The following is a 25,794-nucleotide window of genomic DNA, read 5'->3' as shown; positions in this document are numbered from 1 at the left end:
CCCTGTGATCATATTTTGATGAGGGGAAAAAGAAAATAGTCATTTTCTTTCAGCTTCTCTAGTGCTGGTAAAGGTGTTCATCAGATCAGTGGTAAATCTGCTGGATGCTGGCCAGTCGGTTGTTTTCCTCGGGGGGGGGGAAGCGACTAACTGAAGCGCCGCTCCTCGTGTGGAGCACTGCTCACTCAGAGCTGAAATTGTTTCCAATTTGACCTCAGTTGACGCTGACCTTTCAAAGAGCAGCCATGGAGATGACAGCTGTGTGTGAGAAGTGACATACACACACACACACACACACACACACACACACACACGTATGGGGGTAGAGTGCGATGGAAAAAAACACTCGTATATGTCAGAGTACCCGGACCTAAAACGACCAAAAACACTTGAGATCTTACCCGACGAAGCCAACTGCACTGAAAGTATTAATACGAATGATTTTACAGTTATATGAGTGAAACAAATGGAACGCTTAGGTTAGCGTTGTTTTTTCTGTAGGCTGTGCCTGTGATGCCAAATGATCGTATCCTATCACAAGAATAGCTGTATGTACAGTTAGTAACCAGATATTGTTCACCAACATTAAATCCCATCACTGAGTCATGATTTGTTTTTGCAGGAGAAAAAGAAAAATGCATGAAATGCTGACCCGTATCTGCATTGCACTGCAGCCGCCTGCGCCCCAACCTCACGGTGAGAAAAGAGCGTGTAGGTCTTATCATGTGGAAGCAGATTAAGGGAGAAACCATGTCACAACCTTCACACATTCAACAAGGTCAGACAAACACTTTCTGTGCCGTTGAGGAAAACATCGTTCCATATGGTGTCTGCATGGATGGATTGGTAAACACGCATCACAGTCAGGACATAATTATAAAGCAATAACATTTTATTTAAGTTGCTGTATTAGATTTATTTTAATCCCTGATGGGACACCTACCACGTACAAATGGGAGGGCAGGCTCACTAAATTTAAAGGTTAAAACAGATCGGTAAGATATTTTTGTAGTATTTGTGAACACAGACCACTAATATGAAAGTTGTTTGCCACTTTTTTGCATTAAGTCATTACTAAGTAACTTGTTTTATGTCAGTATTACCAGAGAAGCTTTCTGTATTGAGCTAAAGATGAATGGCTCGTGCTCATTACTGTGTTTATACTGTTAAAAAAAAGCTTCCTTTCATTCAGTCCCTACATCCATCAATAGATAGTACAACACCGGGTACCATTCCAACATTAAAAGAGCCTGTTCACCTCACTGACCCCTCCCTGTCATTTGGTTTGTGAACTTTTCTTTTTTTTTTGCATTATGAATGCAAAGAGCTGTCGTTTCCTGACTTCTAACGACACAATGAAGCACATACGCACATGCTCTGGCGCACATGAGCGATTCTCTAAAAAGATCTGTTCACTTTGTTTGTTCATTTAATGAGGGGAGACATGAAACTCTGCGTAAACATTACAAGAAGCAGCCCCAAGGCGACGCCATCACAAGCACATGCGCACACACTCACACTCTACATTTAGACTCCTTCCTTCTCCGTCCTCGTGTTCGCCGTGTCGCTCGCAACGAAGTATATATTTTGCATCACGAAAATAAACAACTCCTTTATCAAAGAAGACTCTCAAAGTCTGCGTACACATCACATCAGGCTGTCTGCTAGAAGAGAGTCCTACAAGGAGCGTGTGTTTAATAAGAAGAGCAGACAGCCAGATGAGGGAATCTCCTGCCTCCTCTCTTCACACCAGCTCACATATTGAGACAGGCAGCTAGTTAAAGCTAACAGTCTCACCTCGCTTCCACGAATCAGGCAAGAATTAATCACACCATAAAATGTAAACTCACAGATTGAATATAAACTACTGGCAAATCAAAAATACTGTTCTGTGCGCACAGCCGGCTGGAAGTGTTTAAGGGCATGTGTGCACTCCTCATTTGTATGCATATACAGTTTATAGGGTCTCTCTGTGTGTGCAGTGATCAGTCTAATGCCATTACTTGCAGTGTGTCTAAAGAGGTAGAAAAATAGATCCTGAATAGCCACTGTAACTCCTTTTTCACCACTGATTTTCTATCACGCTGGAGGACAACAAGCAGGGGTAATGACCGGTGAGGAGAAGGGAGGGACAGAGAGGAGGAAAGAAAATCAGGGGTGCTGTGGAGTGAAGTAAAAAAGGAGAAATAGGGATGGTGAAGAGAACTGGAAGGAAGGATGCAAAAAAAAAAGAGGAGACCCGTTCCACTGGGTCTCATTAATTTAGCCTAATCAGATAATATATTGCTGAGGAAACACTTGTACAATATCCTGCTGAGCACTTGGTGTGTGTTTATGTGTGTGTGTGTGTGTGTGTGTGTGTGTGTGTGTGTGTGTGTGTGTGTGTGTGTGTGTGTGTGTGTGTGTGTGTGTGTGTGTGTGTGTGTGTGTGTGTGTGTGTGTCGGAGGATGAACTTCCTCTGAGCCTCCCGCAGCCTTGCAGTTATATTTTTGCAGTTTCCTGTGCATTTATGTGCAGGATTGAGGCCTGAGTTCAGTTATTATCAAAAGGATTTTTCCTACTGTGAGACAAAGTGAGTCACAATTCTTTGGTGTATGTGTGTGTGTGTGTGTGTGTGTGTGTGTGTGTGTGTGTGTGTGTGTGTGTGTGTGTGTGTGTGTGTGTGTGTTTGTGTGTGTGTGTGTGTGTGTGTGTGTGTGTGTTTGTCTGTGCGTGTGTGTGTCTCGCCTGTAGATCGAACAAAACAGTTGACATGACTGCCAGAATATTGTTCCCTCAGTGTCTAAAAACAGTTTGCCCAATCCAACCCCTGGAAGAAGCAGGAGGAGGGACACATCTGCTTGTCAAATAATAATATTCCCTTTTTTATGATGCTGGCCGGCTAAGACAAAAGCAAGCAGACACATATAATGAACATAATTCCACATAATTCCAGTGTCGAGCAGCAGGGAAGGAGAGAAGTTTTGATGACAGATACTGATACCAGTTTGGGGATATAGGAAGATTTGGTAGTTGGGAAACCTGGGGGTTAATGAGCTAGAGCAAAGAGAAGAACAAGGGTAGAAAGGATGGGAGTGGGGGATGTGGAATACATTCTCCTTGTAGTGATCCTGCACCAGACTGATTTAGTTGACACACTGGGGAATGGCCCTTTAATTCTAAGCCAACACTTAGCCTGGTGCACACACAGCACCACCAGGGGACACACATGTGAGAGCCGTGATTGATATTCTACATGTGTCTGCAAAAATCCTGATAAGGGAGAAGCGTGCAAAGAGAAAAAATAAAAAAAGCATCTCAAATAATACATGTTTAAATGAAGGAATTACTCAGGCGACTATGGACAATGCTCACTTGTACACAGTGGAGCAAATGTCGACTTAGAATATTCACCATTGTAACCCACAAACCCACAACCACCAATTCTAGGTTAAGAGGGAATGAAATGGTTGAAAGATGACCCAATTAATTACACCCACACTCACGCACAATAATGTATGTTTATCAGGCATGTAAGTGTTCAGACCAGACCCTATTAATTCAGCTCATTTAGCCCCAGCCCAGCCATTAAAACAATAAGCCTGCCCCAAAGCTCACAATGCAACACCACGTCTCAACCCCCACAGCGCCTCTATTTGTCTCTCTCTCTTTAGCCCTCTTTCTCTCTGTGACTCCACACATCCACCATTTTTTTTACTCATTGATAGCACGTCCCATTTTTCAAGGTTTTAAAATATAAAACTGACTAAAAAACAAAAACAAACTGGCAATATATGTAGGGTTTACCCCACCTTTTTCCCGTAGCCAGCTGGGATCGGCTTCAGGGTGACCTGTGACCCGGATTCAAATGAATGAATGAACTGAGTAGAATTCCAGTGCAGGGTAAGAGAATGAGATCAGAGATTGTATTGGATTCAAAACTTGTGCTGTGAAAAAATGAAAGTTATCGTACCCTCGAGCTAAACACAGAAATGACAAAATCTAATGTTAGAAAATACTGTTCAATAGCCTAATCACACTAACGGGGCACACAGCCACCAACACGGCTTATGTTAATGATTTCACAGGAAAGGTTGAGTGAAAGATAAAGCATTAAAATCTGTAAACCGCATCGTCCAAGTCAAAAGTTGGCCTTTCTGTGTGAACTTTGCTGGAATGATTGTGATAGTTCACTGACTCAGAGTGCAAATGAGAAACAGAGTGACTGTGGGACCCGGTTGGGGGGGTGGGCGTGGGGGTGGGGGGTGGAGGGCAGCAGGAGAAGCAAATTCGGATTAGAGGAGTGTTCATCCCTCCTTCTCTGCCCTTTCATTAATGCACCTCTGAGGTGTTTTTAGAGACTTTTAAAGAGAGACTGAAATAAGCCGATTTTTGTTGCTCAAGAGGGCTCACCAGCAGCACATTAACAGAAACTGGTGTCATATATGCACACACACACACACATGCACACACGCACATTCACACACAAATTACTCTTGGTGTCAATCATGGTGCCGGTAGCACAAGTAGCGGGGTAGAGTATAGAGACACTGGCTGAATGAAAGGGAGGTGGAAATAAGAGAGAATACCAAAAACTGAAAAGGGGATAGAGTCTGACTTTGATGCAGAACAAGTGATGTCGATTCAATTAGCGTAAAGGGAGTCAAGAGCATGTCAGCCTTATCTGTGGACCTTTAGACTATCTGTGAGCTTTAGTCAGATAGAGCTGCTGAACAGAGAGCAGATGGATTAATACTTTATGCAGAGGGGTGATAGAGTGAGGCAGTGGAGCTGGAAACCCAGATAGTCATGCAGATAAATTAATAACTAAGATAAGACCCACACATGCTGTGAGTTATAAGCTTGTACATTGCATACAGGCAGCTGCTGGCATGCTGCAGTCAAGGCGTCGTATCATCAAGTCCACAGAAGGGGAGACAGTGGGAGTTTAAGCGTAGGGGTAAGGGACAGTCGGTGTAGCTCCAGCTGTATCTACATGCAGCTCCAAGGAGATGCAGGGAGGAGTGAGAGGAAGTAGAGAGATGAAGGCCGTAGGGTGGGAGGGGGGGACAGGAGGAACCAGGAGAAAGACAGGTAAAGGAGAAATACACCGCAGACCAGAGGCAAAGGACACTGAGAGGTACTTATGATAAAATGGAGACCAATCTGAGATGAACAGCAGGCCTGACCCGAGGTCTGCCTGTGGGAAGACAACAACAGGGGGGGGGGGGCAGTTGAAAGTCACCGAGAAGTTACACAGCAGAACAGCTACGGAATAGAAAATATGAACAACATGGATTTTGGCAACACACGGCATCAGGAGATGAGTGAATATTCATCACCAGCAGGTAACATATGGCGTTCAGTTTGCAGCTGCATCAGGCATAAATAGGAAACACAGTCTGTTGGATTCAGCACCAAGGACGGCTCCCCGCCTCACGGCACATCTCCAGCAGTGTTACCAAAGGAACTCCTGCTCTTCACATCTCTGATCTGAAGCTCAATAGCAGGTGAAGCAGCGCAGAACACACCTGAACAGGACAACCACAGGGCCTCCGAGGCCCGCTGCGAACAAAACACAACCTGATGATCATCATGTGGGTGAAGAAGTGGAAATCTAGGTTGAGGAAATGACCTTGTTTTATGCTCTGAGCCAAAATGTTCTGTTTCGAAAACAGGGTCATTTGGTTCTTCTGTTCAAATTGATGCTACCATCTCATCTTTATTGATTATTAATGAAATAATAAGCTTTGAAATATTCATATTTAATGTAAATTCAGCAGGAACTATCACTATTCCTTGAAATACAACAAGAAAGGGAAGCTGGCAGAAAAATGCTGATTGTGTTAAATTTGTAAGTTAATAGTAGTCAGCATTAAAACTCCAAAATCAGATGATTTATCTTGTTTGGCAGCCTGGAGAAATATTTGCAATTTTTTTGCACATTTTGTCACGACTCACCTCTGAATCCAAATGGGTCTGCTCAGATCTTTATTGGTACTGATGGAAATCCTCACAACAGCCCCCTCATCAGCCTGTTTACTCATTTTTACAGTCAGAAATTATCTGAAGGTGTGGGGATTCTGCAGCTTATCCTTTTTGTATGACAAAAGATATGAGATATGAACATCTCTCCCTCCTCTTACATTTCTTCCCATAATAACAGACCAGCAGCCGTTTGGTGCATTAACTTCTTTTTCTTCTTTAATTACTCTTTCCGTGTGCCTTCGAATTTATTTGTCTGCATTATTTATTTTACCATTTCAAAGCTTTTTCTAACCCGCCCTGCATTGGCTGATTAGTATTCTCTCACTGTACTGACGACTGTGTAAACACTCCGCGAGTCCACTTTAACTTAATTATCATTAATTATTGACTGAACTAGTCTTAACTGAGTTGCTTTTATAAAGCAGGAAAAATATCGTGGTGTAAAACAACCATCAATATCAATACCACAGATACTAATGCAACTATTGCAATTACTATGCAGAACTTGCTGTTGTCAGTTTCATAGAAGAAAAAAAGCAGCCAATCAGAAGATCTTGAGGGGCGATGACAGCTCACCACCACGGGAAGGGAAAATACCAAAGGAGCACAGCGGCAGATAATGCAAACCCCCACTGGGGGTTTTAATAATCAGACATAATTATCTCTGTCACAGTGTTTTCAAACACACTGATAATCACATTTTCATGTGTGCAGCTGACGACACACACACACACACACACACATGCACGCAAACACGCTTATTCTGTCAATCCATATGTGGATCTTTTTGAATGATTCTGTTGCAGAAGCTGGTTGATTTAAGAGTGAGAGACCCAGCCCTCGACTGTCCCTGCTAGCCTCCGTCTGCCCTTTGTCCCACTCGTATCTCCCACTTCCTGCTTCTTCACCTCCTCAGCTTCGTGGCCTATCCACTCCTCTCCTCTTCTCCTCTCATTACTTTCAATCTCTGTCCGTTCTTGACTCATTCTCCTCCCCTGTGAATTCTGCTCCCTTAAACCCCCATAAATATCCCTTTTGGTCTAATCCTTTTTTTCCCTCTTTTGCAGTGAGCTGTATTTCCCAGTTACACCAGTTCTATATATATTTAGCATCTCACCCAGCCAGTCACAAGCGGGGGGGAAACAGTCAAATACCTACTCAAATGTCATCAACATCAATTCTGAGCTTTAATCATCACTAAAAGGATGAAAGCAGTGGCTTGTAGAGAAGGGGGTGTGATTTTTGGAGCTCTGTGATAAAGCTGACAGCACACTTCATTGGAGGACGGGGGGAGAGAATTACATTACATTTTCCTCCTGGGTGCCTCGCCTGGAGCACAGCCCAGTCCAGGTGACACTTTGACAGAGTGGGCCTCAGGCTTGTTGCGCTAAGGCTTGCTGGAGCTCCATGACTGCACAGATGGGATCTATAATTGTGGTAAGCTAACCAGTTAGCTCATGCTGGAGCCTGTCGGGGAGCACCAAAGACACTTCTGAAGATGAGCGTCTGCTCAAAGAACCATTGTCTGGTATTATAGCTGGAGGTGACAGGGCTATTAAAATGCACTGAGTCTGTGCACCCGTGTGTGTGTGTGTGTGTGTGTGTGTGTGTGTGTGTGTGTGTGTGTGTGTGTGTGTGTGTGTGTGTGTGTGTGTGCAGTAATGGGCAGATAGAGGTGTCTTCGGTATAATCCACTCTGTGACACACACCTCAGGGCTCTCTCTTCCTCCTGCGATTCCTCCAACATCCTGTCTTCCTCCCTCTATCATCTGGCCTCCCTTATTCTGCCTCCCCAGAATAAATCTTTAATGGGGGTTTTATTGTCCCTGATCTGCATTCAGAACGCTCGCGCATGCACACACACACACACACACACACACACACACACACACACACACACACACACACACACACACACATACACACACAAACACACACCTGTACCTGACCTGACTTATACAGGATTTCTTCTTTAATCACTTTCACAATCAAACCCACATTTTTACAAATAACTCATTTTCTTTCTTTTTTTTTTACCCTTTGCTTCTCAGTGAAAAAGGTGTCGCTGTGTTGCTTTCTCCCCAGTAGGAGTGAGTGTGTATAGCAGCAAAAAGGTGCTATGCTGTGAATGTAAATCCTGATTGGGGTCGTTTCTCAGTGGAAACAGGAACAGGATGTGTGTATGAGCATTAACAAAGACATTGACAGGTGAGACTGCAACTATGATTAATGTATATCCAGGTGAGGATGCAGGTGTGCGTGTGTGTGAGCAAACATGTAATAAAGGCCAGAGGTAAAATCATAACAAAGAACTGTCTCATCACAGAGGGGGACCACATCCACACCCACAGTTTAGACTTCCAACCACTTATATCGTGGGGCCAAAGCTGGAGCACTGTCACACACACACACGCACGCACGCACGCACGCACACACACACACACACACACCATAACCTTCTTGTTGCCACCATGTTATCCCCAGTTTGAACTTGGTTACAGATTTTTCAGATGTCTAAATGTATGATCATGGTTAGTCTTTAATGGGTAACCAGTACTGTATATCATTACATTGGTGATGTTCAGTCTCATTCAGACTCACAGACACACACTCCGCTGTGTGTGTGTGTGTGTGTGTGTGTGTGTGTGTGTGTGTGTGTGTGTGTGTGTGTGTGTGTGTGTGTGTGTGTGTGTGTGTGTGTGTGTGTGTGTGTGTGTGTGTGTGTGTGTGTGTGTGTGTGTGAGTTACAGCCTCTGGCCTCACCAGAGACCTGCTTAAAAAAATTAATTAATGTAGCATTTGCTTTTTGTCTGGTTATAAATATGTGAGTAAGAGAGAGGGAAATAGAGAGAACTGGGAGTAGTGCACAGACACAGAGAAGCACTGATGGAGGGAGGAGAGGAGAGCAGGATGTAAGGAGAGAAAGAGAGGGAAGAAGTGACCTTGCTGGAGGCAAGATTTCACCACAAAGGCTCTCTGTGGGATCTCTGTCCAGCACACATCAACACCCCAAGGCAACACAATGACTAATATACAAGAGTACACACACAAGTAGTCACACACATACACAAAATCTCAAATCAGATTTAAGAATCAGGAAACAGAACAGCAGAGAAATTGCTTCCTGAATTCCGCTCACTGTCAAGATGTAAGTGAAAGACTAATCTAAGTATCTTTACTCTCTGTGTCCTGTTTGGTTTACTTTGCAATGCTGTCCACTACTTATTCTTAGCAATAACAGATGATCATCTCTGTGGCTACAGTTTCTTGCTTATCTTTGCCCCATATTTGTGGTTTCACCAGTGTCATTATTTCAGCCTCACCTCCAATATCATTTGGTTCAGAAGAGTCATCAGCCACCACCACCAGTGTCTGGACTCTGCGGGTGTGTCTTGCACCTGCTTAGGGTAAAATGCAATTGTGTTTACAGATCCCCAAAAGAGTAAAAAGGCAAAAGATTTTCTGACAGACTTACCATCAAATGCTGTGTATGCTGCAATACACAGTTATCTTTGTTCATTATCTAGCATAAAATGAACACACATGAAAGTCTGGAACCAGTGAATATCAGGTGAGTGTTCCTGAAAGATTCCTTTCATACCCTCATTACCAAAAGTACAAAAAAACTGTCCGACACAAATATCTTGCCTACAACACAACATGGCTCCAGACCGCATACAATTAATTAAGGATCAAACATGACTTTGTCATCACTGATACAACACAGAACAAGGCATCCACGTCTTTTAATGTAGTCATGCATATAAAAACAGGCCAATGTTCACATTAGAAACATCGAATGCACACATTTAATCTACACACCTTGGCACACATCTGCTCCCAGTACAATACCCATTCTCACCCTAACTGGGTCATTCTGCTGGAGGAGGGGGTAGACACGGGTTTGCTGAAATTGAGGAAGCAAACAGCAGAAAAATCTTCATCACTGGGAGCAAATCCACTAGTCGTGAATCTAGGACAGCTGCATTAAGAGGGGAAGATGGAAAGAAGGCCAGAAGGAAGGAAGGAGGGAAGAAGGGAGGGAGTGAAAGATGGAAGGGAAGAAGAAAGGACAGAGAGGAGGAAGGAAGGAAGGAAGGAAGGAAGGAGGGAAAAAGGAAGGATTGAAAAGACAAAGGAAGGAATTGGAAGGAAGGAGGATGGGAAGGAAGGAGGGAGGGAGTGAAGAAAGGAAGGAAGGAACGAACGAACGAATGAAGGACGGAAAGAAAGAAGGAACAAAAGATGGAAGGAAAGAGAGAAGAAATGAAGGAAGGGGGAAGGAAGGAAGCAAGGAAGGAAGGAAGGAAGGAAGGAAGGAATGAGGGAGCGAGGCAGGAAAGGAAGGAAAGAAGGAAGAAAAGATGGAAGGGAAGATGGAAGAAATGAAGGAAGAAAGGAAGAAAGGAAGGAAGGAAGGAAAGAGGAAGGGCGGAAGGAATTATGGACGGAAAGAAGGAAAGGGAGAAAAGAAGGAAGTAAGGAAGTAGGGAAGGAGGGAAGGAAGGAAGGAAAAAAGGAAGAAAAGATGGAAGAGGGAAGAAATGAAGGAAGAAAAGAAGGAAGGAAGGGTGGAAGGAAGGAATGGGGGAGCGAGGGAGGGAAGGAAGGAAGAAAAGATGGAAGGGAAGATGGAAGAAATGAAGGAAGGAAGGAAGGAAGGAAGGAAGGAAGGAAGGAAGGAAGGAAGGAAGGAAGGAAGGAAGGAAGGAAGGAAGGAAGGAAGGAAGGAAGGAAGGAAGGAAGGAAGGAAGGAAGGAAGGAAGGAAGGAAGATTAAAACGGTGCCAGTGTGCCACAAGAAATTAAATGATATAAGTACAAGGGGAGCAAATGATGAGAGGTTAGAGGGCAGGAAGGAGAGAGACGGATGAGGGGAGCGATGGAGGAAAAAGGCTGTGGAGAGGACAGTGGTTTCATTAGTGAGATTGATTAGATGAATGGAGAAGCTAACAGCCTCTCTGCTCTTTAGCTAAATGCCATCTCTGGGCCTATCAGCACCAGCTCCAACAACAACACATAAATTATAAAAAGAGGGACGGAGAAGGAGAGATGGAAAGAGGGAGAGCGGGAGAAACAAATAAAAAGAAAGTACAATCGTCATCACAGACAAACAGCAGCACAGTATGACCAGCGACAGCAGCACATGGCCGACTACCTCGCTCTGTTACAGGGATGTTAAGTAACACTGTGTGATTTACTTAGACTGTGTTTGTTTGTGTGTGGCCAAGAATAGCCCTTCAGAGACTTGAACCTGCTGGTGATTGTGCATTACTAATATCTACACACCATCAAGCCCCTGAAATAGAAACTCACACACACAGGGACACACACACACACACAGTCTCACACAATCACTAATGACATTCAGCCATCCTGAGGGCTTCCTTCTTAAATGTTGCCTTTTACATGGAAACTTAACAAGTGTGAAATTAGAAAGGTTACCAAATAATTCACACACACACACACACACACGCACACACACACACACACACACACACAGACACACGCACACACACACACACACACACACACTTTAACAAAGCATGTGGCAGAGTGTGAAGCTCAGATGGGGGGGAGAAGTCATAATTGAAAAAGCCTTTTCCTTCCAGGAGTTTGCTGCTGAGGAGAGACAGCACAATAAGGTAATTAAAAAGGGCTGTGTGATATGCCGGGGTTTATCTCAGGATTGTCACAGACCGACTGATAGGAATTTACATAAACAAATCATATTTTCTGCCCTATTAATTTTATGTGAAATTGCGTTCTTGTTTGGGTGTTGGTGCAAAATGAGAAGAGCAACAGAATCTCAACTCAACAGTCCATCTGCTGTGGTTTAATGCTATTAGAATGACTTTGTGATTTTAAAAATTGTCTCTTTCCAGTGACGTGGAGTCACATTTAAAGAGGGGCCTGAATGTCTTTATTTATTCTCTCTCATTCAAATGAGCCGAAAGGTACAGAAATTTAGAAATGATTGATTTAACATGAATAGGTACCCTGGAGGCAGCTACAGTCAACTCTATTTCAGTCAAGTCCAGTCAATTTCATGCAAACCTACTGAGCCGGCATTTGTCAGGTGAAGGTGGAGAGAGCTAGCAGCCTGCAGGTAGTTAGCCCAGGACAGCTGACCATAGAATGCTCCTCCCCACTGCTTTTTACTGAAGTTTAAAATTGTCTACACAGTGCATTTGTACCTCACCTAAGAATTAAGAATAAAAAAACTTGGATGGAAGTGGCTGCTGTGTGGAAAAAACACAATGTGTCACAGTTCTAATGTATAGTAGTGAAATTGTGCTCTTATTTGTAGACTCGATGTCTTATTTCTAGCCAGCATGAACATTTTACCACAGCCCAACTCCACTTCATGCTCCTGTGTCAACAAACTTTTGCCCTCTTGAGGTATTATTGCAAAGCACCAGAAATGTCTTGACGGGGATCAATACGGCTCATTGTTCGTATTGATCAATAGCTATTGCTCCAGCAGTGTCTGTAATGCAGCCTGTCATTAAGGCTGTCTGTAACTGGTCCGGGGTCTGTTCCTGGGATTTACACCCGATATTTAAGATCAACAAATGACAAAAACAATTCACCTGTTAGCACAGCTCATTTCGCATGTGCAGCAGTGTGCAGAGATAAATGTAAACGTTTCTTCTTCATGCTTGACAACTCCGAATGCTCTAATGCTCTAATGCTATCTTTCAAAAGGGGTCTTTCGTTGTAATTCCTTCTGTCTAAAATACGTGTGCTCTCTTCTACCCTGCTTATTCATTCTCAGCGCTCGCCACAGAATTACTCTCAGTCTATCAACCTGGTGACGCCAGGGTTCTGCAATTCATGTAACTTTTCCAAGATCCACAAGTAACTATTGACCTTTTATCAATTATTTACATCGCCGTATTTAAACTTTTATATCCAACCAACTGCAACACTGCCGATGCCTTCAAGCACTCACTATCAAGAGTGTATTTTGTTATCTACAATTATTGGACTACTTTTTCATCTGCATGGCTGTAAAATCATCTCCCAATGGGATTTGCCCATGTATTGTAAAGTCTATGTACAACCTGTCTCGGTCAAGCTGCTCAAAAGAACAAAATAAATAGTGACGCTACACTTTAGCTTCTCAGTATATAAAAATGGAGAGATTTCATGAAGCGAGGTTTATAACAGATGCTTGGGGGCAAAGACGATCACCAGTAGAATGTAAGTCAACGGTCGTCTTTACCTTACCTGTCTCCCCTTATGATTTTAACTCAGAACGGAGCACAGTTTGCACTAATAAATCAGTAATGAGATGCAAATAAGATGCAAATCCCTCCCACAGGCTTGGACTTCTGCAGGGAGTCTATCTGATGTCGGCGTTCAGGAGAGCACATTGCCTCCGGATGAAACAGAGAAGAGAATGTGTGTGTTTGTGTGTAAATGTGTAGCCTGTGTACCTATTTGTAAGAGAGAGAGAGGGAGGAAAAGGTAGAGCTGTTGAAAAAGGGCGAGGGCATTGATTACAGCTGTAGAAAAAAGTTTTTGATTTATCATGGACACAGGAGCAGAATGGGACCTTCAGTATCACTGCATAGCAGAAAAACTCAGGCGACGAAAAATAATACCCTCAATCTGTCCTCTGTACAGCTCCAGATAGGAGAGTGAGAGAGGGGGTTAGTCAGAGAAATGTAAAGAAAAAGAAGATGGAGGTTGGGTGGATGGCAGGGTGGGGGCCAGTCAAAGAGAAGCTGATGTAGCCACCCACCCCCACCCCCCACCCCTCAGACAGGAGGGAAAGAATCACCTTTCACTGAGAAATAAAGCTTTCCCTTTGTCAGGGCTTCATTCCATCTGACATCCACCCTCATCTGGCCTCACCTGAGTCACGTCACAGGGACAGACAGAAAGGGGATGGGGTTTTACAGGTACGATGGGGGGGGGGGGGGGTAGAGAAGAAGGGAGGGATCCTGCATCAATCTTTTCAAACATCAGCAGTGAAACTGTGAGATAACAGTGGAAAACAGTGCATTAGAACCACTTGCAGCCACACCTTATTCTTCTGATGAGTGCATGTCCATGGAAGCTGCGCTGGTCAGTTACAGAAGTGTGCTCCCTGTCACCTACCCCTGTCCACTGCCCCCCTTAGGCCCAGCTGCTGCTCAGAGATAAATACGTGAAGTTGGAGCGGGACAGAATTCAGTGCTCATTTCTCTACAAGCAAACACCCAGAGGATCGTGTGATGAATCTGCACTATTTTTAGCTGGGAACATAAAGATTTAGAACAAGAGTGCAACTTGGAGGCTCCACTGACCCACTATGTTCTTCTTTAACATTTCTGTGTCAGCCATCACCCACTCGTCTTCCTCCACTGAACAGACATGAGGCTCCATTGGTCAACCAGGCCAATCAGAGGTGTGAGATTCCCTAATTTTTATTTATTTTTTATTTACTGCCAGTGCCAATGATATCCTGAATCACTGTGCTTCATAAAGTATTTCACCACAGAAAAGATAGACCTGTCTATATTAAGGAAATACATAAATATTTCTTAAAAATGCTTGATTTTGATATGTTTTTCTTTTAAACAAAAAAATCTGATTGAAGGTAAATTGATACGTTTTTCTTTTTACTTGTTGGTGAGGAAATGACAGGATGTTTGTTTAAATGTGATGAATTTTCTCAACCCATATTATCACAATACGTATAGGCAACAATATGGTGTGTACTGTTTACAGACTTCCTCCATACACAATAAAATATGTTCATTGAGAAATAGTAGATGAAAAGCATATTTATTGAATGCAAAAGTGCAGAATTACGATCTGCGGTGTAAATATTCATCAATGATAAATGAGCTTCGGGCTCCAGGTGCGGGCAAGAGAAATGTTAAATTGTTCATTTGCACGTGCCACCCAAATAGTTACGACACAAAGCTAGTTGAAAATCATAGCACTGTATGTGAGGCAGACCAGTGTTGACAGGCTTTCTATGTACAATCCTCTGCAGCTCAGTGGAGCAGGTCTGAGGTTAAATGTTCTTATGGGAGCATCACTGTGTTTCAAGGCGAGCGCCTTGAAGTATAGTTTGACAGATATTATATATTAGATATGCTGTATATAATCTGACATTAAAATATCCCTGTTGTAAAGACACACAGATAAACATGTGTAGATTATATGCAGTAAAGTGATCAAGGCTACTCAAAACTTTGCACCAGATTGTTTGTTGGTCAACAAATCATGGAAAGATAATATTTAGTCTATTTGGTTTTAACTTGGTTGTTATTCAAATGACATCAGTATGATCACATGAAGCATTAATGAAATGGGGGGGGGTCAATACCAGCATGTTTGTCTAGTTTAGCTGCTATAAGGCTCCATAGTAATGGATAATGCTAATGCTGGTAGACAGTCCACACAAACATGACAGAACTTAATATACTGTTACTGTTTGGAGCTGTGAGTTCATATGTGAAATACTTTATGTGAAAATATTTGACTAAATAGGATTCCCGGGTCCAAACACTAAAATAACATAGTTAAGACAATGTAGCAATGTCGTAATAACACCCTGGAGTTACACTTCACTAGTGACATGTCTAACACTGCCCTGTGTTTCTCTATTGATCTCTTTACAATCAATAAAAATGAAAACCATTTAATTACGTTGTGACAGGAGACTTCTGTTCCCTGCAGATGATGTGCTTTACTCTGTGTCGCTCCTTGGGTTCCAGCCGAGGTGGTGAAAGCTGTTCTCAGACCTGCTGCTCATTAACCACAACAGGGATAGGTGACCACTTCAATGAAATGAAATGAAATGAAAAGTAAGGGGGGCATCAGAGGAGAGGAGAGGAGAGGAGAGGAGAGGAGAGGAGAGGAGAGGAGAGGAGAGGAGAGGAGAGGAGAGGAGAGGAGAGGAGAGGAGAGGAGGAGAGTCTGGCTTTATGCCCAGATACAGTGTTTTGTCCCTCACCTTTGCTCATATAAAAATCCCCCAGCACACAGACGTGTGTGTGTGTGTGTGTGTGTGTGTGTGTGTGTGTGTGTGTGTGTGTGTGTGTGTGTGTGTGTGTGTGTGTGTGTGTGTGTGTGTGTGTGTGTGTGTGTGTGTGTGTGTGTGTGTGTCTGACCTGTCCACCTGACACGCCTTAACAGTAATAATATATTCCCTCCTATTAATATGTTATGGATCAGAGAGCACATCATCGATCCACCGGCTCCTCCATGTTGTTACCCCCGGTCCCTCTCTCTACTGCTGCAATTCTCCTCCCTGATAGAGCAACACTTACTTTTAAACAAGCTTCGCTCTCTCTCTTTGTCTCTTCAATTTTTGCGTACTTGACTTTAATTTTCACATTATAATACTTCCATATCTTCTTGGATTAGCACTGTCAAAGGAAAACAGCATTAGCTGACAACAATAATAATAATAATCAATAATTTGTTGAGGTCATTTATCAGGGGAAAATGCCAAAGACTTTCTAATTCTGACTTCATAAACAGAAGGATTTGGTGATTTGTCTCTGTCATGTAACACTTCAAATTAAATATCATTGATTTTACGACTGTTGTTTGGGAAACAGAATGTGAGCATGTCACATTTAATTATGGTTCTTATATAAAGTAAAGTGTTCCTTGGAAAAATAAGGTTGATGAAAACAATAACTATAATTGATTAATGTTAAGACCAAATGGAACAGAGTGGATCACTTGTTCTTCTGATAAATAAATATAGCTAAGATAAAACTATTCCTGATTTACCAATACTATGTTGGGTAACAGCCACAGCTATCCTAATCAGATTGTCTTAAAGCATTGTATATGGGATCGAGACAAGCATCGTGTTAATCATTTAAATAGCAACATAATAAATTAGATTGGTCTTAATCTAACCTTCTTGGAAGCAGCACGTAGTGAAGTAGATTCATGGCTCTGGATCTTCAACAGGTTATGATAGTTGTTATGCCTCCATGCCTTTGTTTTTTGTCAGCAGAAACGAAACACATCCAATCCTGTCAGAAAAAGTGCATAACCTGTGCTGCTTAGCTTAAAAAAAAGTGTGTGCCTAACTCCTACAAGATCTGTCTTCATCGACACGATGCCGCCATTCTCCATCACCATAATTGATGTTTGAGTTTCTGCTGCATTGCATTTCACTTACACCAGCCTCTTGGATCAGTCTGGAAAAAAGAGTGAATGTGCACTTTGTGCATTATTTCCGACCCTCTCTGAGTAATGGAGGTCAAACTTTTCTATTGTACAGCCTCACACATTGCTTCTTGTCAAAGGAAGAATACTGGACTAGTACATATGAACAAATGTGGACTAGTTATATGCAATGGTAACAAAGCAATGCATTCAAATACTGTTGTGGTGGTGGCAGAGAGACTGAATCAAGGTAAAGTGAGAATCAAACAATTGTATTTTGTATGACATTAAATCAGTCAGTGTTCTCATTTGCGTGCATCACTGCATCTATGACGCACATTTTTGACAGAGACGCACAATCATCAGACAACCTGCGTCCCTGGAACGTAAGCTTTAAATACTTACAATAAAAGAAATGATGCTACCTTTTTTTGAGATATAATATGGGGAAAAAATGCACTTCCATTCAACAATGGACCCCTACCTCGTGAGCTGGATCACGGACTACCTCACGGACCAACCCCAGTACGTCCGTATGGGGGACTGTTTATCTTCTATGGCGACCAGCAGCACTGGAGCGCCACAGGAGACCGTTCTCTCCCCCATTCTCTTCACCCTCTACACATCGGACTTCAAGCACAACTCGGATACCTGCCACATACAGAAGTACTCCGATGACACTGCGATAGTGGCATGTATCCGGGAGGGTGATGAGGGGGGGTACAGGGCATTGGTGGCTGACTTCGTGGAGTGGTGCCAACAGAACCAGCTCCAGCTCAACGTCTTCAAGACGAAGGAGATGGTGCTGGATTTCCTGCGGGCACCTCCCTCTCCACAACCAGTGATCATCGAGGGCAGTGAGGTGGAGGTGGTAGAAAACTATAAATACCTGGGACTGCAGCTAGACAGCAGACTGGACTGGTCACTCAACTTGGACTGTGTGTACAAGAAGGGGCACAGATGTACTTCCTGAGGAGGCTGGCCTCCTTCAACATCTGTCCTAAGCTCCTTCTCATGTTCTGTCAGTCCGTAGTCTCCAGCGTGCTGTCATACGCCATTGTGTGTTGGGGTGGGGGGCCAGGAAAAGAGATATGGATCGTCTTAACACACTCATCCGCAGAGTGGGCTCAGTGGTCGGGCTGAGCCTGGACTCTGTGGAGACAGTTCTGGGGAGCAGGACCATATCTAAATTCAGGGCCATCATGAACAACACCAGCCCCCCCCTGCACACCACCTTCTCTCAGTAGAGAAGCACCTTCAGCGACAGACTGCTCTCACACAGCGCCTCCACAGAGAGGCTGAGGTCATCCTTCATGCCCCGTGCCATCAGGGGGTACAATGACTCTCTTAGGAGGAGCGGGGGGGAGGTCGCGAGGTCAGCACGCGGTTAAATGGATTTAATTTAATTTAATACTGTTTATATTTTTTTTTTTTTAGTATATGTACTGTTAATGCTAAATGTGTCTGTTAGTGTAGTGTATGTCTTGTGGTATGTCCTATTTTGTTTTTGTTTTTTCCTGGTGTTTGGCTGAGCAGTGGATATGTGCGATTTCCTCTGGGATTATTAAAGTATCTATCTATCTATCTATCTATCTATCTATCTATCTATCTATCTATCTATCTATCTATCTATCTGTCTGTCTGTCTGTCTGTCTGTCTGTCTGTCTGTCTGTCTGTCTGTCTGTCTGTCTGTCTGTCTGTCTGTCTGTCTGTCTGTCTATCTATCTATCTATCTATCTATCTATCTATCTATCTATCTATCTATCTATCTATCTATCTATCTATCTATCTATCTATCTAACTAACAATAACATTTTATCCATTTGGGGCTGTAACATTTTGATTAAAATAATAGTAATTTTCCTTTTCACTGAAAGTTATGACGTTGTTATTAATAAAACCATTAAAATTAACAGTTTGCGTATGTGGTTTCTACCGTATATTGTTATTACTTTTGGGATGCATAAATGTCATGTTGGGATGCACAAATTTTTGTTGAAGTGCATCCCAGGGATGCACTACTTTCTTGAGGTAAAATGAGCTCTGTAATCAGTGGCATTTAGTTGAGGTGTTCCCTATCATAGCCCTGGTATGTGGCCTACAGCAGCCCCAACCTTTTTAGCTCAATGGCCCGGTTTCATCTAAGACAACAGGTATCAACAGACAATAAACAAACTTATTTTCATAAATTGATAATCAACAAATCTGTAAATGAAATAATTGTAAGAAATAATTATATTAAAAACTGATGAGGCTTATTTTGAAATATAGCGATTTACAATCAGTGCATTCAACGTAGGAGAAATACTGATCATTTCTAATAAAAGGGTGAACAAGTCAATCAGATAATAATAATTACAATAACGACAATTGGTGGTTGGGGACAACTGATCTAGGATTTGGTTTTGGGCGATCCCAGGATAATCTGCATTGACTTTAATCCACAACACTGGTGCGGTTGTGGGCGCTTAATTTAGGGGTAGTGGCTAGTAACCTGTCACGTGACCGAGACCTGTCAAGCGGGACAGACGCACGCATTCGTCTGTGCGGGACAGACGCACGCATTCGTCTGTGCGTCATTTCGTCACTTTTCAAAATAAACACATTTCAGACTCTGAAATATATAAAATGGAAGAACAGTGATGTAAATTATTTTTTCTTTCTGTGCAGCCCGGTACCAAATGACCCTGGGGTTGGGGACCACTGGCCTAGTGGATAGCACGGCGGACATCATGGAACCCAAAGTGTGAGACATATACTTATACCTATCAATGCTGACATGGGGACAGGTTACAAGTGTTCCGATACAAAGCCTGCATAGGCTGTTCAGGTCTTACAGTAATCAGCCAAGTATAGAAAACCATATAAAAAAAATGAAGTGTGGTTACAAATCATTACATATGGTAGAGAGGTTATAGATTTCTATTACAACTACTCTTGTTGACATAAGAAAATGAAATTAAATTGTCTATTTAGATAGTTTATCGCACAGGTAGGAGTATGCCTGGAGGTAAAATGGCAGTTTTCATTCTTTATTCATTTTCTTCATCTCCTTCATCCGCTGTTGTGGGTTGCAGGGTGCTGGAGCCTATCGCAGCCGACTGGGGGTGTGAGGCAGGGGACACTCCAGGTGCAGCGCCAGTGCACTGCAAAGCCACATGTAGACAAACAGCAGTTCTCTAAATAGCTCTGAAATGCTCTTACCTACTAAACTGACATTTTAAGTCTCAGTAGAGACGTTGTAACCAAGCCACAACTCCACATCAGCAGCTTCCCAGTACGTACACAAGTAACTCTTCACACACATATGAGCTCCTGACATTCATAAGAGGAAATGAAAAAGAGCGTGGTCCTGTCCCAGGCAGTGGCTTGTGAGACAGTGATTGTGTTGAATAAATGTGATTACCTGGCAGTCGCTATCTGGAGGCAAACGACACCATGTTATTACACTCCTATTATTCCCAAACTAATATCATAGCCTGCCAATCACTTCCAATGCATTCCTTAACCAGATACCGATGAGTGTGATGGAGCCACACAAACTGGATGAGAGGCACAGACGCACCGGGACAAAAATACATTCGGATAGAAACCTGTTCACTCACAGCTAGACTCAAACTTACACATGATAAGGACAAATGTGAAATTAATCCTGACCGGGTTGCAAACACACACACACATGCACACACACATATACGCACACAAACGCACACAAACTTCCCAGGAGGGCCCCAAGGCGAGGGGAATCGTCCTCTTCATCTGAAGTGGAGAAGAAGCCCATTGGCCAAATTAGATTCCTCCGCCAGAGTTAAGCATCAATCTGCAGTGCTGCAGCATGATTCGCTGTGACCTTGGCCTATCACAACGCTGCGTCTGGGAGCACTCTGAGAGGCTCTTAATCAGACCTGGAGGACATGGAGCCTACGATGACATTACTCAGCCTTTATCTCTCTACACACATCCCTCTGTTTCTGTGTGTGTGCGCGTGTCTCTCCAGATCTACCTGGTCCTCGTCCCTTCTATCCCACTCGGCTCCAGGGTGAACAGGTAGCTCCACAGCTCAAACGGATGCTTAGTTAACTTGACCTGTGAATGTAATCTATTTTATTCATTGATCTAATTCTGGACCTGACAGTCTGCCCTCACAAAGTGGACCAAACACAACACAACACAGCCTTTGGAAGCAAATGTGACCCATTTTCACTCATTTACTTAACAGGTGCATCAACAGGTCATACACACACATTCATATGACCACCTCTAAACAATACACACGCTCATCCTCATTCCAGATCTACTGCCATCCAATTGTGAATGATGATATTGCATGATGATGGAGATAAATGAGTCTTCATTACAACCATGATAGCACCAAGCAGCACCAGAGAAAGGGATGGGAGGAAGGCACCCTCCTCTCTACACTCTCTCTGTCAGTCCCTTACCAGGTCCAAGGGTTCTTAATGCATAAAGGACACAAAAGGACAAGGTCCATTCTGCAAGTATGCAATAATTATGTACATTTATACAGCCTGCACTTCTGTACACACATGCACCACATGAGAAATATGTGCATTTATATTGCTCATCACAAGCGCGCACACACAAACACACACACACACACACACACACACACACACACACACACACACACACACACACACACACACACACACACACACACACACACACACACACACACACACACACACACACACACAAAAGAAAACCCTAACCATATAGGCTATACAGCAAACACCTATACAGATAATGGAATTCTCCATCATGATCTATCAGGGGAAAGACTTTACCTCCAGCGGTATAACACACTTAGAAAGCTTAAGAAACAAACACACACACACACGCACACGCACACACGCACACACACACATGCACACACACACGCACGCACACACACACACACACACCTTATATATTTATTTACATGTAAGTTTCTCCGACTCACATTCTGCATGCCAAACAAACGCAGGCATATTGATGTTGGTTCTTTTGGCCCATTTCATGATTAATAGAGATTTATAGAATCAAAGGTATAAAAAGCCTGTCATTTTTGGCAGACAGTCTAAAGACAATGTTATTGGATTTTCACCCTCTTGGTTACACACGTGATTCTCTGCTGTAGGGAAGGTAGAAAGTTATTAGTGCTAAGCAGCATCTGTACACATATTCAGACACATTTGTACTCAGAGAAAGCATTGTGGCAAACAGTATGGTATGACAAATTAAAAAAAATAATACAGTAGTTTGTTATTTTAAAACAACGTAATATTACCTCAATATCCACTCTTTATCAGTCTCAATATTCACAGTCAATATTCTGCACTCTAGCAGTAAAGAGGCAGGACCAGAATTTTAACAACCTCAAGACAACCAATTTCCAGCAAGTGTGAATATATGTGTGCACCTGCTGCTGAGTCATGCAGGGTCCAGAATGGATAAACCTGAGTCAAGCTTAACTCTCAGCAGGTCAATGTCTAGTCGTTACCTCAGGGGAAGGAAAATCAAAAGACATTGACTGACAGAAGAAGATAAGCCTTCCTTAAGGCAGGATGATCAAACCTAACAGCTCACAGACAATGCAGATGTCCCTGGATGTAACACATATCATTTGGATACACAAACATTCAGTGAGGAGCCTTGACTAGCAAGAAATTACCACGTATAATAATTTCTGTATTCCATCTTCAAATGTTTGAAATGATTTTCCATCTTCTTGTCTATTGATCCTCTGATGAACACTGATTTTATTCATTCACCGTGTTGTTCAGGGTCAATTCAAGATGCCGGCAAGAACAGAAACCATGACTTCTCCTGTTTGAGATGACTGTGCTAGTTTAAATGTTTGTCATCGGAGTCCTACCCATCTGTTCCAAAGGTGTGATGTAGCGTACAATCCTTTTCTGTGAAATTACAGAGTAAAATCTGCAGCACTGACAGAGAGCAGCACAGCCTTGGATCGCTCCTCTGTCACCATGGTGCTGCCTGCCAAGAGAGAAGGTGTTGAAAGTGGTGTGAGAGATGGAGGAAGAGTTCGGAGAGCTCTCAAGGCTAAAGGCTAACGCTAGCTGACGAACTAGTGGATGGATTGCTGCGTGATAATTTTCACAGAAACATGGCTGCTTGAAAACATCCAGTCCAGCTGCAGCTAGGGGCAAACATAATTTCATGCACAACTCTTGGTAAGACTTGAGGCAGTGTCCTGTGTGTTTAGACGAGTAACGACTGGTATGTGCATGCCAATTTATCACAGCCCACTGTCCACAACACAGTTGGAACTTTTAGTGATGAGATGCAAGCTGGTTACAGAGAGAACCCAACATTACTGTTGGGAAGTTCATATTCCCCTCATTGCTAATGCTACCATGGGGGTCCATATGACCAAATGACCAGAATGTGACCAGAATGAGTAACCGTAGTCTAGAAAGACTACTTTGAGATCACAGAATAAAGAGAGTCCCTGACTGGATGCACTGAAGAACTGCATTGAAGACTGTCCAAAACCTTTAACCATATACCAAATTGCAAGTTGTCACCTTCAGATTTGGGGATGGAACAGTTTTGTGTTTGTATTTTGCCCCAATGTATCCAACCACTGGCAATACCACCGCCTCATCTGGTCTCACAATACTATGCAGCCAAGAAAGCTGAGCAATTCATTTTCTCAACATGAAAATGCCAAAAAAAATTATCACAGGTTTCTCTCGCTCCCACATCAAGGACACCTTTGGAAGGCACATCACATAAAGAGCATCTGCAATCAAAAAGACCCCGTCCATCACATCTGTTTGCTCTTCTTTATCAAACAGAAGGTTTTGCAGCATCAGTAACTGTGCAGGGTTCTGCATGAGCTTCTTCCCCCAAGTTGTTCATGACTGAAACAGTGTCATCAACCACCTGAACTTAATCTTGAAATGATTTCTAAGTTCTTGTAAGACTGAACATACAACTTTCATTAGCCTTTTTTTTACAGAGCCCTTGTCTAATACAATTAAATCTCCAAAAAGATTCTGTAAAAATAGTCTATATTTTTCAATGCTATGTGAAACAGGATTTCTGGTGTTATGTTCCACATAGATGCAATGGAAGATGTACACATACATATATACATATCGACTGTAGATGTATTGATACTGTATTCCAGCTTCAGCTACAGGTATGACTTCTGTATAATTTCTGTTTTTATGATAGTATAGGAAGACAAAGTACATATTAAAACAGAGGGATGTTTCATGAGCGCAGTGAGAGCACGCTTCTCTAGCCTGAAGCCTTGAGGCAGCGCCCAGCCCACAGTGATTGATGCTCTGATAAAGACGTTTTTCTTGCTAACCAAGTCCAACGCAGCAAGAAAACCCACACAAAAACGTCTGTCATCCTCACAGAGCTCTGCCTTGCACAGCATACATCTCACTCTCTCTTTGCTCCATCAATCTCCCTATCCTCCATTTATATTGTCTTCTCTCTCCATATCAGCATCTCTATATCTGGCTTCTGTGAGGATAGATCCATCTAGAACACACTGCTTATCGTTTTTCCTTACACCTCAGCTCTGCACTTCTTTCTCAAGTTGAACTATTCCACTTATGGTAAATAACATGTCGCAGTTAAGATATTTCTGTACTCCACAGATGAAGCATACTTCCAACTGTAACATGCACAGCCTTTAAACAGTCATTCATAAATTCAGACATACAGAAGACTCTCGCACACTCTCTTACTCCATCCCTTTAACAGCTGACACACCTGATGAATCCTGTTCCTCTGCTTTGTCACCACACCACGAAGGTCACCGGTGGCCCACTGTCGCTCTTCCTTGTCCTGTCTTGCTTTTTCCTCTCACTTACTCTGTCCTTCTCATTCTCTCTCTACTTTGACGAGAAGGAGAGAGAATCCTTGCAGGATCAGGAAATCCTCAGCTACAGACAGACACTTGCAGACTGTAGAAAAGGAGCAGCAGATGGAGCTCACCGGTGCTGCCGGCTGACTCAGCCGGGGAAAGTGGTGGAAGGAGGCTAACGTGGCTAGTCTGCACCAGAGCAGCCTACAGACACACACACACGCTACCAGAGAGCTCAAAGAGTCGCTAGCTCAAAGCTCACCACCGCAAAGCTCAGAGTCAGCAACCTAGACCCCCTCCCCACCTGCTCCTTTCCAGCTCTTGCTCTGCATCCCTCCTCTCCTCTCTCACAATTACCACATTCCACCTAATAGCAGAATTCTGTCTTCCTACCTTAACTTATGACAGACTTCACATCCCACACCTCCAGCTCACAGCTTTACCTTCAACAAGGTTCAAAAACGTTACACGTAAGGACGTAGAGGGTATTTTTGTCTCTAGTCACATAAATTCACTCATTCTCTCCAAGTTGTTGGATTTCTTGGACAATAAGAGGTGTAAAGACAGACACAAAAAAGGCTGACATCTGGAGAGAATCTTAGCCAGTTTTTAAATGTGCCTTTCTTCTGCACATGTAAATATCTGCATCCAGTGACCATCCAGTGTTCATGAATGTTCAATTCTGCAAATTTTGGGGCGGCAGTGGCTCAGACGTGGAGCGGGTCGTTAAATGTTTCAAGATCGGTGGTTCGATTCCCGTTCTCACCCAGTCATCTTCGGAGTGTTAGCTGACAGTGGGAGGTGTCAGCTCACCTCTCGGTCACTGCTGAGGCACCCTTGAG

General features: G+C 43.1%; 1 protein-coding gene across 1 annotated transcript in view; it reads right to left on the bottom strand.

The window, feature by feature from the left end:
- The window catches only part of dab1a (DAB adaptor protein 1a), a 179,745-nt gene extending 154,838 nt beyond the window's left edge, over positions 1 to 24,907 (bottom strand). Inside the window, exon 1 of the mRNA XM_068319424.1 lies at positions 24,859 to 24,907. The gene's annotated coding sequence lies outside the window, so the exon portion shown is untranslated. The remainder of the gene's footprint in view (positions 1 to 24,858) is intronic.
- Positions 24,908 to 25,794: the final 887 nt, after the last annotated feature.

The sequence above is a fragment of the Antennarius striatus genome, chromosome 7, assembly GCF_040054535.1.
Source record: "Antennarius striatus isolate MH-2024 chromosome 7, ASM4005453v1, whole genome shotgun sequence".
In the NCBI taxonomy this organism is placed as follows: domain Eukaryota; kingdom Metazoa; phylum Chordata; class Actinopteri; order Lophiiformes; family Antennariidae; genus Antennarius; species Antennarius striatus.
This window is presented reverse-complemented; position numbering and strand designations above follow the sequence as displayed.